Source organism: Cibotium barometz, chromosome 59, assembly GCF_041138505.1.
Source record: "Cibotium barometz isolate CiBa-2024 chromosome 59, ASM4113850v1, whole genome shotgun sequence".
Classification (NCBI taxonomy): Eukaryota; Viridiplantae; Streptophyta; class Polypodiopsida; order Cyatheales; family Cibotiaceae; genus Cibotium; species Cibotium barometz.
Genome location: NC_141104.1, coordinates 9366698 through 9380006, shown reverse-complemented (window position 1 = coordinate 9380006; position 13309 = coordinate 9366698).

Genomic DNA, 13309 nt, shown 5'->3' with positions numbered 1-13309 from the left:
ATTATAGAAGCATGGTTTGTAAGAGTGGAAACATGATGATGGCCATGTGTTGCACAGTTGAGTGAGTTTTAGCCACCATGATTTTGTAGGTACTAGGAATCACAACTGTGATTGTTGAAGAATCACGATGATAAAAAACTTGTGTTTACACTAGATGATGATTTATATGCATTAAGAACAAGGGGTAACACATATAAGAGATGGTTCTAATGGAAATTGAGATAGCCAAGTTAGCATGATTATGTACACATAAGAATCACAGGCATGATTTTTGAAAGAATCACAGTGATAAATTTGCATGTATACTAAGAGAAGATGACTTTAGTATTTCAGAAATGATGAGAGGATGCCAAAATACCATGCACTTGAACATTTGGATGAGGATGTGTTGGCATGATTCCGAGGAATCACATGCATGATTCTTGGAAATATCATGGCCATAACATCAAATGAGTGTAGAATATGCATGTGGAGTGCAATTTGAAAGCAATTGGCATGATTTGAATGCATTTGGACACATGTTGCCAATCGTGATTCTACAGCATGATTAACAAACCATAGCGCCATTGGCATGACTTTTGATGACATGGCACATGGCATGATTTATGATGTGGCACACATCATGATTTATGATGTGGCACGACATAATTTATGATGTGGCACATGTGACGTGATTTCTTTGGTGTGATTTATGATGTGGCACACAGTGTGATTTCTTTGGCATGGTTCTTGCTGACGTCAGGAATCACGATGACATAGCCTTGTGGTTTTCTACATTAAGATGATGTACAAAGAATTTGCAAGATCCATGTGTGTGTAGATGATTGAGCTAAGTGACATTTTTTTGGTGTGAATATTGATCACGGTCATGATTGCAAATCACGACGTCATTCATGTGCGGTGTGACTATAAAATCACGACGAGATTCGTGTCTGATGTGACTACAAAATCATGGCGAGACAAAACCTTATGGGATTACTAATGTAGAGTGTTAACGCTTGTCAAAGACCTCTCTGTTGTGTTGATGCCGACCACCTTACCATCTTCAACAATTTTGGCCAAAGTCACTTCTGGAAACGCTGGATTTCATTGGAATATGTACTTATAGTGTATTATTTTGTATGTGGTGTGATCACCACTTGTCTATTGAAGATGCACCATGGGATCTTAAGTGGAGAGTACTATTTGTGGATTAGGTGTTTACACAAGCTAGAGTGGCAGAATGAGCCCTAGGACCTAATTGTTAACTTTGGTTGCCTAAGAGTGTAAACCCTAGCAGCTACACATAAGAGGCAAAATGTAACTGTCACCACTCATTCTTTTATGCATAAGCTAATAGAGTGCTCTTATTCTCTACTCTTTTGTGCATAAGCTAATAGAGTGCTCTTATTCTCTACTCTTTTATGCTATTACTTGTTGGCCTTTTGCTTGTTTAAGCTCTTATGTGTGCTTTCTTGCATGTGTGTGAGAGAGTGAGTGTGTAAGATTGAGTGGTGAGGAGGGTCGAGCTTTCATTAGAATGCGGGCGGCAACAGAGCTGACAGTGTGGTGGAGTGGAGCTTTTGGGTGCAGTTGCGTGGCAACATCACCTCCTATGAGGATCCCAGGCAACCAACTTTCACGAGGTGAGTGACACATCCCCACAATGCATTTGTGTGCTAGGCCACGGTAAACTAGTTTCTTGGTGGAGCTGTTTGTGCTCTCGAGTGTGATTGGGAAAAGCCCCACAACATTGGGCTATTCCCTGTGTTCTTTCTATGACACCAAGGCTTCTCATAAGTGGCACACTGTCGGGGAATAGCCCCACCGTATAGCCACAACGCATTTTGAGAGCTTGTAAATGGTTAAATTGATCAAATTTTTGGTTTTTGCAAGAAAAGAGTAGATAGGAAATCTGAAAACAACTTTGATTTTATTACATATTCTTATTTTTGTTACATTTTTTTGTTATCTTAAGAATTTTGTATTTAGTTTTTCATGTTGTCCTAAAACTGTGGGTCCTTTTATTTCTACAATTCAAGTTTTTTGGTCAATTTTTGCATGTTATGTTTTTTGTTATTTTTTAATTTCACATTAAAAATAATAAATTAAACTTTAAATTTAATGAATTAGGTAAAATAGACCTTAAAATTAGTTTTGGGACATAGGGTTTACCCCAATTTGGACTCCTTACACGGAGAAATTGAGTTAGAAGCAATGATTTGGGGTAGGATTTGCAAACCAGATTAATTTTTATGTTTGCAGGTTTTCTGCATTTTTGTATTAGTGCTAATTATACTAATTAATCTAGCTTAATCCACCTATAATTTAGGCCACAAGTTGTAAGTCTTTTGGCTGGCTACATTTAATGTGTGCAAGCTTTAGGCCCCAACTAAAAGGGAGTCTTGGAAAAATCCAAAAACCTTGATCACCCCATTTGGGGTAGTTGTGATGAAACCAAAAACTGTACACTACAAATCAAAAACCATAAACCACAAACCAAAAATGATAAATAGTAAAAGTAAAAAGTAAAAATCAATAAGTAAAGAAATAAAAAGTAAAAAGCCAAAAGCAAAAAGTAAATAAAAGAAAAAAGAAAAAAGGGAAAAGGAAAAAGGTAGAAGACCAATGGGCAAAAAAAAGATTATAGAAATTTTTTGAAAAGTACACGCATAAACTTGCCTATTAAGGGTTCTAGGCCGTTGCATGATCAATTTGGTGCACTTTACATAAAACTCAAAAATTGTAATTTTCCATATGGGACCCACCTTAACTATAGGAAAGCTTCTACTCGGCCCAAAAAAAGTGTATACACAATCCTTCCCAAAGTGTTCAAAACTCTCTAAAACCCAATTTGGACAAGTTTCTCTAACACCCAAAAAAAAGTATTAAAAACCAAAATTGTCTGAAACATCTATGTAGCCCTAAAACAGGTTGAAATGATATGCAATTGCGATCTAGGTGCATTTTATAAACAGATTTTAAGGAAACCACCTTGACCCAAGTAGGCTCTTATTAACCCAGCTTTGTCTCAGGACCCTCTTTAGGAATAAGATTTAGTGTGGTACAGGGCCTAAGACTCTCAAGCAGTGACACCTCCAATTTCGATGGAAGGGATACTGGACCATGGTGGAAAAATCTCCACTTGACCAATAAACGCTAGACCCACCACTAGCTTGATAGGCTGCATGACCAATTACTTCAGGGGTTCAACTTCGACTACAATCTCTGCGTCTAACCAAGCGGCATATCAATTTGGGGATAAGAGAGTTGAGGTTAGCTCCAAGGCCACACCTAGTGTTGCCTTACACACAAGTCCTATGCATGTGGAAATCCTTGTCCACATGGAACCAATCTTGACTGTGGCAACCCAATACGTATATAAGAAAATGCGGGGGAGAAGGTGAGCTTGAGTTCCTTGCAAGCAAACACACACACACACAAGAGAGTGCAAGACACCAGAGAGAGATGGATGCCTGGATTTTCTTCTATCTTCTTCTCTCCTCTACAACCATATAACTAAAAGATAAGAGTACATACATAAAGGGAAAGTAATCTCCGACAATAACATACAATGGTGGTCCATATTGTGAATCTAACTCATAACTCTAGTATTCCAAAGTGGTTGTCACATAGCCTATCATCCACTGGCGGCATATTAAACATAATCTCACCAACCATGCCAATGGCATAAGTGTGGAAGCTATCACCTAGGAGGATCATCAATGTCCATTGTATCACTAGTTGAGCTTGATATCTCAACACTCCCCTCAAGCTCAACTCCACACACTACGCACCAAGTAAGCTCCTAAACTCGTGGAGCATATTTGTAACCAATGCCTTCGTGTGAAGATATCAGCCACATGTTCCTTTGTGCTGACAATACTAGATCTACATCACCTGCTAGAACCTTCACCCTCGTAAAGTGATAATGCACCTCAATGTGCTTCGTTCGCATGGTAGACTGGGTTATTGGCCAACTGTATGCTACTCATGTTATCACAATAAATGACAATTGCTCTATCCACAAGCTCACCCATATCACTAAGTAGCTTTTGAAACCAAGCTATCTCACAAGCTACCATAGCAGTACCCTTGTGCTTTACCTCTGTACTCAACAAGGCAACTATTGGGTGCTTCTTACTCCTCCAATTTAGTGCAGCACTCCCAAATGTAAATATAAAACCACTGGTAGATCTTCTGTCTACAACACTACCAGCCTAATCAGCATCTATGTACCCATGTTAGCTTTATCTCTGTACTAACCTCATAGAAAAGTCCATAATCAACTATCGACTTTATGTATGTGAGAATCCGTCTAGCCGTGGCTTACTAGGGGCCTACATAAATTGACTCACAAGTCCAATAACATAGCTCAAGTCTGGCCTAGTAATGGTCATATAGATCAAGCTACCCATTATGCGCCTGTACGTTGTGGGGTCCTCCAAGAGGTCACGTGTATTTGTGGGAAAGCTTTGTGTTCCCATCAAGGCTCTGCTCAGAGCTGCTAGAGTCACCATCCACATATAAGTGACCTGCCTGATAGATCAGGCACAAAAGGTTGATCTACCTTTTCCTTCCCTTTGTGTGATACATGTGTACCTGCATTTGTCTTCAACCTGCCTAACCATGGACTAACATTGGATCCACTGCTAGAGGACTCTCCAGGTCCACTAAGCACCTATGATTGCTGCTCTACATGTGGTGCAGCATCAACACTTCTTACATATATATCTTCTATTGCCTTCACTGTTGCTGGTGCATACCAGAGCTACTCATCTCGTTAAAGACAACGTCTCTACTTACTTGCATCTCACAAGTGGTAGGGTTACAATATCTACTATAACCTTTCTTCTCCAAATTAGAACCAATAAAGATGCATTTCTCTGCCTTTGGATCCAACTTTGTGCTTACTTCATTAGGAATATGCACATATGCAATACACCTAAATACTTTCAAGTGAGACACATCCAATTTTATGCCTTTAAACTTATGTTTAGGCATCATACCATGAACAATTGCAGTGGGTGTCCTATTCATAATGTACACATCATTTGCTACTTCTTCTACCCAAAAATAATGTGGTATATTCTTTTCAGCCCCAAGGCACGTGCCTATTTTTTCTTTCTGCAACACCATTCTGTTATAGAGTGTACCTGCATGTAAATTATCTCTTGATTCCCTGATTTCTCAAGAAGTTGCTGAACTCATTGGAGAAATACTCTCCCCCACCATTTGGTCTCAGGTATTTTATTTGTATGCCTTTTTCCTTCTCGACCAAGACTCTAAATCTCTGAAAGTGAGTAAACACCTCACTTTTCTCATTCATGAAGTGAACCCACACTTTCTTGGTGTCATAATCAATGAATGTAACATCATACCTGCAACCTAAAATTGTTGTCTTGGTTGGTCCCCATACATCTAATGGCCTTTCACTGACATGATTTTCATGTGGGAAAGCATGTTTGGCCTACTTACCAAGCTGGCATGCTTTTCATACTTTATGCATACCATCAACCTTAAACTTTGGCAAACTTGCAACAATATTTTGATCCTGCATAGGCTTTAGCCATTGTATATTCACATGACCAATGCTCTTGTACCATATGTCAATATCTGCAATGAAAATTGTTCCATACACAAACATGGCTACCTTTACCTCTCGGGCATATTCACATTCAAAGTAAACATCCTGCCATTTTTGTTACCCTTTGCAACCAAGCAACACTAATTTTTAATGTTTTCCACAAAACATCCTTGAGGATTAAACCTCACTTGCAGACCGTAATCAATAATCTATCCAACAGAAAACAAGTTCTTTGTAATATTTGAAAGATGAAGTATATCTATCAAGTACTTCATTTTGCCATCTTGCATAGACAATGGAACTTTACCAACATACACAATGGGATGCACAATATCATCACCTGTTTCTACATAACCTAGTTTTTCCATTTTCTACATGTCTCTCACCATGACTGGTCTTGTGCTTAGAGGTGCCAGAACCCACATGCCATATATCTTGAGGTTCTGACACATCTCCTATTGCAAAAATGAGCATGTGTTGCCTCACAAACAGCTACTCACTTCTATCATCACCACCTTGTTTACTAGATGATGCATAGTTGCCTTGCTACAACTTTCCACTATTAATGTCATTTTGCTTTTTAAAGTAGTCCTTTGCCATGTGCCCTAGTTTGCCACAATAATAGCACTCTATGCTTTTTGCACTCTGACTTCTTTGTCAACCATCTCGGCCTCTTTGGATCCCCCTACAACTAGACTGGCCTTTTCCACCTGTGTATGATTGTTGATGCTGTGAATCATTGGACTGTTGTTGTATAGAATTATGATTTCCTTGTCGGCCCACCACCTTGGCCTCACCACGACCTCTACCTTTGCTTCAACCTGAATTGGAGTAGAAGGCATGTTCTGATGTGTTCTTACTTTATGAAGAAGAGTCCTCATCACCAAGAGACTTTTCTTCTATGATCAGCATAGACACTAAGTCCCAAAAGTTAGAAACATTCTCCCTGACTGCAATGGAGGTCTTGAATGGCTTGTACTGTTTGCCAAGCCCATTCAGACAGACGCTCACTACATCATTATCTTCCACCCATACATTGATAGACTAGTAAGGGATTCAATAATTCCCTTGATCTTTAAAGTATATTTATTGATAGAGATGCTTTTCTTTTCCACAATATATAACTCTTGTTTTAACTACAATTTCTGAGCCTTTGTGTTGGTCTAGAACATTTACACCATATTTTACCATTGATAGAGGTGCTAGAGTGCTAGCATCCTGTATGTGTCCTATCATCGTGTCTATGACATTGATTGAAAGCCAATACATGATTTGTCTTGCACCCTGATTCTAGTCCTTGAATGCATTTATATCTACTGGATTGGCATTCTCTTTTGACAACTCTTGAGGCTCCTCATTGTCCCCTTCAACATAGTCCCAAAATCCTTTACCCATTAGGAAATTGGTAATTCTAAACTTCTAGGCATGGTACTTGTTCTTGTCTAGCTTCTCACTGACAATCTCTTGAGTCCATCGGAAATGTTTGCCTACACAAACCTATAAATAGACAATTTCTATATGTAACCTATAACATAGCAGTATCTTCTGTGACTACTATAGTGGTGCTTTAGCAGAACCTATATGTCACTAGATCTAACCAGAGTACATGTACATACGCTCAATATCAACAATACATGTGAAAACACTCTTTGCACTCCCAAAATGCACTGCTACAGTACAATAACTAGATTTCAACCAAAGATAGTTCTCTACCAGAACTTCTAGAAATTACAAAAAATACCTTGTAGTAATCTAATGGAGACTAGAACTTGCCTGACATGCAAATCTAGCTGTAAAACTTTAGTACAAACCCACCTCCCAGCCCTCGAAGACAGCTCCTCAATCGAAGATGTGCAGCTCCTAGAGCTACCGAGGTGGTTATACCTAAACACGAAGGGGAAGAGATGATGATTCTCTTACCTATGTTCCACTTCCTGCTTGCTTGTTCTTACCTCCTTAGCTATCACACAAACCAAAGTTTTGAATACCATAAAGATAATGTTGGGGAGAGGGAGAGCTTGAGTTCCTTGCAGGAAAACACACATAAATAAGAGAGTGCAAGACACAAGGGAGAGATGGATGGTTGAATTTTCTTATATCTTCTTCTCTTCTCTACAACCATATAACTAAAAGATAAGAGTACATACATAAAGGGAAAGTAATCTCCTACAATAACATACAATGGTCAGTCCATAGTGTGAATCTGATTATATGAGATGGCGCTATAACTATGCCATAACTCTAGTACTCAAAAGTAGATGTCACACAATGTATCACCACCACTGGCCATAATCTCACCAACCATGCTAGTGGCATACATGTGAAAGCTATCACCCAAGCGGGTCATCAATGTCAGTCGTAGCACTAGTTGAGCTTGATATCTCAACACTATATACTGAAACCTTGCCTAAAGCTTACTGCTAAATGGTAGGACCAAAGAGGAGATGTAAGAAGTAGAAGCCCTAATCCAAGCTACTAGGGCAAAAGAGGAAGAGACCTTATGCCAATCCCAACAATGATTAGTGGCCCAAATCGCACCAATTGGGCGAGCCACCCAAGCTTCATAAGTTCCTAGGTGTGATAGCCTAGAGAGCACAAGACCACATGAATTCATATCCAAAGTAAACCTAGGTGTAAGATTCTCAGACACATTATTACAAAATTAAGAGCTCAAATTTTGATGCAACCCATGAGAACCTTGACAGACCTAGCTGTTTATGCTGTTAGATGGGGGGAAATTGAGCAAGTTGTCTCTACTTCCCTAGATAAGAAAGAGCGGCTTTGGATGGTCATGGAATGTATTCAAGCTATTGTAGGGAAAGAGAGGCTTAGATAGGGAATCACCATGCCTATGTGACTTCCTATGACATAGGTTGGGACAAGCAATGTGTGAGGCCCTACCTTAAATGAGATGCAAACACCATCAATAAGCCCTAGTAATCCCACATATGTGGTGATGCCTGGCTACATGATAGACCAAGCCCTAACTGTTGCTATTGTTCCTCAAGCTTACATAGGACTCCAAGAATCTACTAACACGACCTTCACATTCCAAGACCATAGAGAGGTACCCACTTTAGATGCTATTACCAAAATTTTAGACTCTATGGTATTGGGTACTAAACTCATAATGGCACCACTTGTGACCAACCACGCAAGATTGCCCATTAGTTTCATGCCCTCGGTCATAACTGTGTAACCATGGTTGCAACAGTAACAATGGCTCTAGGCCTAGTTAACATATCCATATCATCTGATAGGCCCATAGAAGGAGGAACCTTCACCCAAAATCCTCGATTCTTTATGTCTTCCTCTACTTTGCCAATACAACCTAGAGCAAGGGGGATATCCTCACAAATGACTAGAATAATGGTGCCCTTGGCTCATATGCCATCGGTACCTATGGGAGTTTTTGTACAACCCCCCACCTATCTCAGAATCATGTTACTCCTCTGAGATTCACACCATTACACCCGCAGGCAATTCCCTTTGTACCACACGTTGCCCTTGTTGTACCAATACTTCCAGTAGTAGCTAGCAGCCCTCCCAACTAATCCAGTAGCCTTTTCATAATCAAGAGTAACAGCTAAAACTATAGGGCCAGTCATGAGAGATTACAGACAGAGTAGCTCTAGAAAGGCGGCACAGATCATGAAGCTCGTGTATCAATTTAATGGAGAGGGTGATCCTAGAAGATCAAGTTTGCAAGGCCGTGGGTGACAGGAATGAGCTTGCAAATACCAACACCTTTAGCCTTACACTAGATGGCAAGGATGGTGATTGGTATCGGACCCTGAGAGTTGTAGAACATCTAAACTTTATTGGTCTTTGAGGATTATTTTGAAAGAAATTTATGCGTGAGGGATCTTTGTGGAGTGTGGCTTCACATTTACACAAATATGAGAGAGAAGAGGATGAGTTAGTGGTGAGAGACTTTATTAGTCATCTCAAGCATTTGAACTCTTGTTGTACTCTACATGAGCGCTTCTCCAACAATCAATTTATCCATGGGCTTAAACATGAAGATATCCATAATGGTTTGGTCATTAGAAGTGTCACCACCTGGGAGGACGTCACAACTAATGCCATCCAACTTGAGGATAACCTAATGAAAAGGGGAGTTAGAGCTTCCGACTCTAAGTCTATTACGTCAGCTAGCCAACGGTCATAGCACAACCATTGAAGAACCTTTATACCTTAGCGGAAATGACTTGGACTAACTTCTCAAAAGGAAACAAAGTCTAGCAAAGCGAAGGACAATGTGCACATGTACCCAAGGAGAGAGCTATATTGGTGTTCCATTTTCTATCAAGGACATACCACCAGTGAATGTCCAAGTTTAAGAGCTCATTACAATGGTAATTGTAGCTTTTGTAGGCACTATGGTCGCAAAGCCCGAGATTGCCGAACATTATTACCAACATAATGAGACCACAACTAGCCTTGTGGGAACCACCATAAACACTAGCCCTAGGCCCTATAACAAATCAACCAATGGCTGAGCATCCCATGCAACAACTCCTATCAAAAGGTCTGCATAATGCACCTAATGTGCCATTACCTCCACCAGTCCTCTTAGGATTGCAACCATCTCCACTAAGGGTGACACCTCTTAATCAAGTAATCTTTGAGGAGCCTATTAATTACCAAGAATATGAGATGGATGTCAAACCCATTACACACTTCTTTGAGGACCTGAAAGAGCTTTATCTCGACTATTATGTAGTGGATGGGAGAGGGGGAGTGGGAGAGCGGGAGTCGAGCCAGTTTACCCCTTGATGCAAAGGGACCAAGACATTAATGCAATAGGAAGGAGAATGCCCCTTAAATTTTACCAATGCCAAGGTCCCCATCAAGCTTGAAGTTCCCTCAACTTAACCAAACTGTGCCCTCAAACATGCCACAGGCTACTTATAACTGTTGTGGCATAGACCATTGGATTAAGGACTGCCCCAACAAGATAGGACCCATCATCACACCCCTAAACATGATTGGGGTAAGTAATCAAACCCAAAAGTAGCTCTTGAAGAATCTAGATCCCACACCTTTGAACGCTATCACCCGGCTATAAACCCAAAACCAACATGTTCTCGAGCAACGATTTATGGCCTCGATAGCAGAGTCTAAGAAGAAGAAGGGCCATAGGAGAAAAAAGTTGATTAAAAATGGGAAAACAAAAGAGACCAAGAAATTTGGGAATGCCTTAAGAGCCAGTCTTCATTAGGGACCTAGATGAGGACACCGACTCCTTGGACACAAGCGTTGATTCTGAACTTGGCAGGGAGTTACCACCCAAAACCAAGAGCACGGGAAAAGGAGACCCCACACGGGAACCTGTAACTCATGAAACTAAATCACACATGATGAAGCTTGGCTCTTATCCTGACCCTCAGAAAGCGATTGCAAAAGTCTAAGAATTTAGTGATTTAGTTACTAATTTGGGGTTTTCACACCCACCTTTTGGGCACCTAATTCTGGCTGGTGGGTGGAACCCTGGCATGTGTTTGTACATAGTAACTTGTGTCCTCATTTTCTTTGTCTATTACTGTACTTGGATGCCCTACTCTTGTTTGCAATTGTAAGATTCCTCCCCAGCCCCTCAAGATGTCCAGTTTCTTCCCCTGTAATCAATCCCCTTTTCAAAATAATAAAAGATCTTGTTTTTACCTGTTTTGGCCTAGAGAGAGATAATTCAGTTTTTAGATATCTTTGGATGGAAAAATATCCCTTCTTATTAAAATAAATTCCCCCAAAATAGAAGTTTAAAAAGAAATTCCTAAGGTGCATTAGAAATAAATTATAATGTGCACAAAAGACCTTAGTCTAAAGATCAAGATTTTCTAAAAACATTTTGGATTAGGGCTCCTATGGACCAATAAGATTAATCCAAATGTAGGAAGGAGATAAATTGAAGTATAAAAGAAAAACCCTCCAAAAATGAGTAAATGCTCACATAAGATGAAGAGTGGACTAAGGACCAAAGAAAACAATTAAAAAAACTGAATTTTGACACCTCAGATTGGGGATCTCCCCTCATTGTGTAGGCGCCTTTTTCTCATCATTACCCCCAATTTTTAATCAATAAAATGAGATATTTTCATCTCTCCTATTTCAAAACTAGATCCAAAAAGTAAGCTGAACTGACCCAAAAATGGTCAAAAATTGACCAAACTGATCTGAAAATTTCTAGAATCAGTTTGCTTGGTTAGAGGCTCACTTCTTCCTATAAATAGAAGCCTCCCCCTTTGTAAAAGCTTAATGGTGTTCATATGCACTGTTACTCTACTCTTGCAGAGGCCATGTATCCTCTCGACGCACACCATCCTCAACATTAGTTGTTTCTTACCTCTCCACCACATCGTCCTTGACATAAAAATATTTCTGAGCCATCTACATTGAATTTTTTAATAATTCAATTGTTTTTGGCCTAATCCTCTCCCAAAGTGAATTGGTGGCCACTCTTGCTTCAAACAAGAGTAGAACCCTCAATCCCTCAAGCCAAAGGAGAGCTTACAAGCTCCATGTAAGCTAATTTTCTTACTTTGTTTAATGAAAAATCTATGGTTTTCTTAATTTTTATGTTTTGCAAATGTTTGAATTAAATTCAAATGTATGCCTTTAATAAAAAGGCCACCCCCTTCTCTTCTTTACATTCCAACCTTTCTCAATCCTAGAAAGATTAACTAAGGGATTAATTAAACTCTTCTTATTGTTTACTCTCTTGAACTTAGAAAATTATGTAGATTAGAGTTCTATAAATCTAATTTGGGTTGATTTAAGTTAAATAAAGAATGATAAAAATGAGAAATGGTCAGCCATACAAAGGAGGTGACGGTAAAATTTTCCAAAATTTTATGGAAAAGAAAGTTTGTTTTTATGTTATTCCAAAAGAGTAATTCCCACCATTTTTGCATCTAAAAGAAATATTCTAATTACTCCATGTACATATTCACCTATGAATATGCATGGATATCACTGATATCAATTATTACAATTGATTTCTATGCATAGAAAGATGCATAATGGAAATGTTTTTATTCTAAAAGTGTTATTCTTATTAAATTTAATTTCTATGTATAGAAAGATTTTATAAAAGTGTTATTCCCATTGAAGTTGATTTTTATGCATAAACAGATGCATAAAGAATTTTTATATCAAAATTAGAATTCTCTTAAATTTTATGTTTAAATTCTATGAGTTATTGATAAATGATTAATTAAATACTCTAAGAGAGAAATTTCTATCGTTTTAGATTCACACGGTTTGTAAAAAGAAAATTCAGAAAATCTATCGAGATCGATATATTCAGATAAATTATTAATTTATTCCTCATTGGAATTCGTAACTAATTTAGAAATCAGTTGTGTATATTCAAAGAAAGAAATTCAGTAAAATAGTAACTGAATTATCAAACCTTTTCGAGAAAGATAGTTCAGGAAAAATTTTATCCAACTCGAACCTTGAATCAGACTATGACCAAGACCAAACTCTTTCGTCAGTTTCAAAGGAAGGAAGATGTGACCAGTTTAGAAAAATACACTCAAAACTCCCGCCAAATCTGAAACTAAGTTTGAGACCCTTCGAATTGATTTGTGGATCAAGGTTACAAAATTCGAGGAATTCTGGTATGAAATTCAGAATTCCATTCAAGAAGTTTTGGGTATACTGATTAAAGAAATACTCCTTGTATTCAAAAGAAAATCAAACTAAAAACTTGCATAGAAACCTTGTTTTCTTAAAGGA